The 5,997-nt window shown below is 36.3% G+C and overlaps 1 pseudogene; it reads left to right on the forward strand.

Annotated features, from left to right (window-relative positions):
• LOC107663952 (thioredoxin domain-containing protein 6-like) overlaps nt 1-3,439 on the forward strand; it is a 19,254-nt pseudogene extending 15,815 nt beyond the window's left edge.
• Nucleotides 3,440-5,997: the final 2,558 nt, after the last annotated feature.

Genomic DNA, 5,997 nt, shown 5'->3' on the forward strand with positions numbered 1-5,997 from the left:
ACTTGCAGAACGCAAGCTTCTAGAGGGCACATAACTCTGAAGTAATGAATTTAGGTAAAGGGGTGCAGAGCCAGGTGGTGGTTTTGTAGGCAAACATTAATGCCTTGAAAGACGAGACAAAATATAATTAAGTATGAACATGTAAGAAACAAGGCAAATTTGGTGTGCAAATATGATGCCAGTTACAATTTGAAAGATGAATCAATGCCTTTTTTAAAAGAGTTAATAGATACACTTAACATTAAAATAATTTACAAAACAGTCTGAATGAAGTCTGATTGAATTTATTGTACGAAATATAATAGTTGCGGCTAGAGCTTTTGAACAAAATATCAATACAGCAATGCTTTTCAAACATGTCAAAGCGATAAATACTGATGAGACTGCTGAAATATCGTGCAAACTGAAAGTTCAAACTGTTTGAGATCGGCAAAACCTTTTTTGTTTTTGAGAGACATCTCTTCTGCTCACCAAGGCTGCATTTATCTGGTCAAAAATACAGCAAAAATAGTTAAACATTATTCCAATTCAAAATAATAATACTGTAAAATGTAATTTATTCCTGTAATCAAAGCTGAATGTTCAGCATCATTGCTCCAGTCTTCAGTGTCACATGATCTTCAGAAATAATTATAATATGCTGATTTGCTGCTCAAGAAACATTTCTGATTATTATCAATGTTGAAAACAGTTATGCTGCTTCATACTTTTTGTGGAAACGTAATACATTTGATTTCTCGGGATTCACAGAAGAATAGAAAGTTCAAAAGTCTTTTGCAACATTATTAATGTCTTTACTGTCACTTTTGATCAATTTAATGCTGATTAATAAAACTGTTAATCTCTTGCTTTATTAAAATCTTACTGACCCCAGACTTACAAATGCAGTGTATATGAAATTAAAATGTAAGAATATTAATAACAAGAAACTCACTGTTTATTTGGCGTGTTTCTGCTCATATCAGAGGAAATCCTGGAGGAGATTCAGGGCAGAGGATTTACCATCTCCCTACTGAAGGACAGGTTCTGTCCAGAGAGATGGCAGAAGAGTTTTATAAAGAGCACCGGGACAAACCCTTCTTCAGTCAGCTGGTGGATTACATGTGAGTTCACCATTAAACGTGACTTAACTGAACTGGAAGGCTTCATGCAGAACACAGGTAAGATAAATCATGGTTTGTTTCTCTGCAGTGGCCCGTGTACGATGATGGTTCTGACCAAGGAGAACGCGGTGGATGAGTGGAGGGCGGCCATGGGCCCCACGGACCCCAGTGCGGCAAGACAAGCAGCCCCGGGGTCCCTGAGAGCGCGCTTCGCTAAAGACATGCTGGAGAACGCTGTCCACGGATCCTCCAACACTCAGCACGCGCACCAGAAGATACAGTTCCTCTTCGGAGACATCAGCTCTGAGAGCAGGATCATCGACGGCGCTGCTTCTCCTGCGTTAGGTGCCTCCTCCGTCTGTAAAGATACATGTTCAAAACAAAATCTAAAACAAATGTTTTCATCTGGGGATAAAATGCACTTTATATTTACATAATATAACAGGGTTTCTGCAAGTTTTATGAAGATAAATTTAGGACATTTTAAGACTTTTTTTTAAGACAAATTAAAGAAAATTTAAGGAATAAACTGAAGGGAACACAATATGTCAATAAAATGTCTATGGAGAACACAATAAATTGCATTACCAGCACTTTAAAGTTTGAAAATCCAACTTCAAACTAATCTCCATTACTTTTGACAAAAAAACAAAAAATAGCTGAACTAGAATATGGAAATAACTTTACTTTTTTGGAGTGTGATCATAGGGTAATGTTCTTCCTCAGTATTTTTGTCTTGTTTTCCAGTGCAAATCAAGGAACTTTGCTGCCGTACCATGGATGCAGCAGGCGCAATGATATTACGCAGCGCCTGAAATAGGCTTATTGGAACTATTTTCAGGCGCTGCGTAATATCATTGCGCCTGCTGCATCCATGGTACGGCAGCAAAGTTCCTTGATTTGCACTGGAAAACAAGACAAAAATACTGAGGAAGAACATTACCCTATGATCACACTCCAAAAAAGTAAAGTTATTTCCATATTCTAGTTCAGCTATTTTTTGTTTTTTTGTAAAAAGTAATGGAGATTAGTTTGAAGTTGGATTTTCAAACTTTAAAGTGCTGGTAATGCAATTTATTGTGTTCTCCATAGACATTTTATTGACATATTGTGTTCCCTTCAGTTTATTCCTTAAATTTTCTTTAATTTGTCTTAAAAAAAAGTCTTAAAATGTCCTAAATTTATCTTCATAAAACTTGCAGAAACCCTGTTATATTATGTAAATATAAAGTGCATTTTATCCCCAGATGAAAACATTTGTTTTAGATTTTGTTTTGAACATGTATCTTTACAGACGGAGGAGGCACCTAACGCAGGAGAAGCAGCGCCGTCGATGATCCTGCTCTCAGAGCTGATGTCTCCGAAGAGGAACTGTATCTTCTGGTGCGCGTGCTGAGTGTTGGAGGATCCGTGGACAGCGTTCTCCAGCATGTCTTTAGCGAAGCGCGCTCTCAGGGACCCCGGGGCTGCTTGTCTTGCCGCACTGGGGTCCGTGGGGCCCATGGCCGCCCTCCACTCATCCACCGCGTTCTCCTTGGTCAGAACCATCATCGTACACGGGCCACTGCAGAGAAACAAACCATGATTTATCTTACCTGTGTTCTGCATGAAGCCTTCCAGTTCAGTTAAGTCACGTTTAATGGTGAACTCACATGTAATCCACCAGCTGACTGAAGAAGGGTTTGTCCCGGTGCTCTTTATAAAACTCTTCTGCCATCTCTCTGGACAGAACCTGTCCTTCAGTAGGGAGATGGTAAATCCTCTGCCCTGAATCTCCTCCAGGATTTCCTCTGATATGAGCAGAAACACGCCAAATAAACAGTGAGTTTCTTGTTATTAATATTCTTACATTTTAATTTCATATACACTGCATTTGTAAGTCTGGGGTCAGTAAGATTTTAATAAAGCAAGAGATTAACAGTTTTATTAATCAGCATTAAATTGATCAAAAGTGACAGTAAAGACAAATGTAAATGTAAATGTAAATTTAGCATCTCAAGTAAATGGGTCTTGATTTAAGGATCTTTAAATATTTGAATTGGAAAATAAAGCAAAAACACTGAGGTAGATTTTTTTTTTTTTGCGCAGTGCATGCTACATTTAATGCCATGACATTATGAATTCCAATTTGTAGAAGGGCGAATTAACTTTTTAAGTCTTTATGTGTATATGTGTGTGTGTGTGTGTATGTATAGATAGATAGATAGATATTTAAGAATAACATTTAATGAATGTCCTGCTATCTACAGAAACAGAGGAGAGCTTTGCAGAGCTCAAGAATCTACAAGCTTCAAGATCTCCATCATTTGATGACCTGAAGAACCAGACAGAGCCAAGCTCAACAGGTTCAAAACTGACCAAACATATAAACTGTCAATATTTACTCACCCTCATGTTGCTCCAAACACGTACTCTGATATTTGCCCGTCACTATGAGCTGTCACTGCATAAACAGAATGAACAGGTGGAGAAATGATAACAGAAGATTTAAGGTCAACTGTTCCTTTAAGTCCAGGGTTTCCTAAACTGGGATTCAAGAGTAAATGAAAAGCAAATGAAACAGATAATTAAAATGAAAAAAATTGGGCTCCACAATTAATTGAAATAAAACTGAAATCATGATATGTCACATGTAAACACAAAAGTCAGCATTACCCTTCTTTTCCACACCTAGAAGGAGCTGAAGAAATAAAGCCTGAGATGACAGAGAGTCACCCAGCATTCTCTGATGAGACCGAAGCACTAGAGACGCACACATCCAGCCCGCAGGACGCAGGTCTTTATCTCAGTGACTAGTGAGGCACAAGTCAAGAACAAGTTTATACACTGATCATAGACATGAGTCAACATCTGTTTCCACTTTGGACATTAATAGTCAGATATTAAGGAAATATTTATAAAATCAATGTCAGCCTTCATCCTGAAGGTCCATATTTCAGCAATCACAGGCTCTGGTGAGTTTTTATGATCCTAGGTAATTATTAGGGGTGGGAATCTTTAGGCACTTCACGATCCGATTCCAAAACGATTCTTGATCTACATTTTTTCCTAATGAATTCTTCTGCTGTGTAAATACATCTTTACAACTTTACATTTTAACCAAAATTGCAGTTTCTATGCTTTTTATTTATAGTTGGAATATGTCAGTACTGCCATCTTAAAAATAGGGGTGTGAATCTTCACTGGTTTCACGATTCAATTCAATTACGATTATCATTATCAACTCAGTATCAGGATGCGTCACATTCTCAGTTTTCAATATTACTGCACATGGCTACATTTCTTATAAATTTTATATCAAATTTTATTTTTGCAAAATTTACTTTATTTTTTATTATTTAAGCAGACTACTTTTTAAAACAATTACTTATTTAAAATTAGTGTTCTTTAAGTATCTGAAAGTTTACAGACAATAGGCTAGTTATGGGGGGGGGTTCCTCGGCAATATTTCCTTTTGATTATTATTGATGAGATCATAGACAGTGGCAGTTTTAACAGGCTGCATTTACACTAATGCACAGATCTATTTCGATATATCAGATGTTCTGTCCTGCTCTGAAAACATAACTGACTGTATTTACATCAATTTCATATAAAGGTATTCGGAGATGATCGAGCTTCAGGACATCAAACACAAAGCGCACGTGAAAGTCTGTCAGCGCGCGAGTTTCGTGCATCTAATAGTACTGCATTCCAAACGGCATAAATGAATGCATATCTAAAGTAAAACACGGCGGGTGGAAGCACACATTGTCAAGCAATGCGCACGTGTCTCACAGCGCAAATTCTGTGCAATGAAGCCCGCCGCGTCTCTAACGCGCACACGTGCCATTCGCGGGGGAAAAAAACAAGCTCAGAATCAGATTCAGAATCGTTGAAGAGAGAATCGCGATGCATCGGAGAATCGATTTTTTTCTCCCACCCCTAGTAATTATGCTACTTTTTTTTGTTAAAACTATAATACAGTACATCAGTCCCATCACCCATTGTAAAGAAACAGATTTTCAAATCATTTCACTCATTTTAAATAGGTCCTCTATTAATAGCTATCAAAACCAGAAAACACAATGGCTTATGCATTTTAATACATAAATGAACGTGATCAGATTTTCTTCAGTAGATGGAGTATTTTATCTGGTGGTGTTGATGCATTGAGGTAAAACCATAGGGGTAAAACTGAAAAAAAAAAAGGAAGCAGCAGCTTGCTGCATTCAAGCATAAATGAGACGGATTAATGAGAAATAATTCCTTGGTGAATTAGCTTTTATTTATTTCAGCTCTGAACTTTTTTTGTCTCATGTCTTAAGATTCAGTGATCTGCTAGACAACGGTAACAGAAGAATTAACAACAACAAAAAACAACATTAATCACACAAAATCAGTGACGTTAAACTGGAATTATAAATAAACTAAAGTTTGTCTTCTGTATTTCAGGGGATCAGGAAAATTGATGAAATCTGTGCAATCATCTGTCAAAGAAGAAGACAGGTAAAGGTGAGGTTACATGATTATATCAAAAACATTCATGAGAACCAGTATTACTGTAATTAAAAAACAGTGTAATCTGATTTCACAAACAAATGACTCTGTGACAGATTCATTAAAAGAATCAGTTCATACAAGAATCAGTCGTAAACTTAGATGCAATTAAGCTGTTTGTAAGTGTTGCTATACTATTTGAGTTGTATTTATTTATTTTTTTTTGCCTTTTCTGTTTTCATCTTAATTTTAGTTTAAGGGTGAGTCATTTTTGTTTTGTCTGTGTGTTGTTTATTTTTATTATTATTATTATTTTTTTAAATGTCTATATAGTTTTATTAGGTTGTAGTTTATTTAGTTTGAGTTATTTTAAAACTTCAACTTAAAGACTAAATGAAAATTATAAACACTAAAT

The sequence above is a fragment of the Sinocyclocheilus anshuiensis genome, unplaced genomic scaffold (genome assembly GCF_001515605.1).
Source record: "Sinocyclocheilus anshuiensis isolate Anshui unplaced genomic scaffold, SAMN03320099.WGS_v1.1 scaffold81, whole genome shotgun sequence".
In the NCBI taxonomy this organism is placed as follows: Eukaryota; Metazoa; Chordata; class Actinopteri; order Cypriniformes; family Cyprinidae; genus Sinocyclocheilus; species Sinocyclocheilus anshuiensis.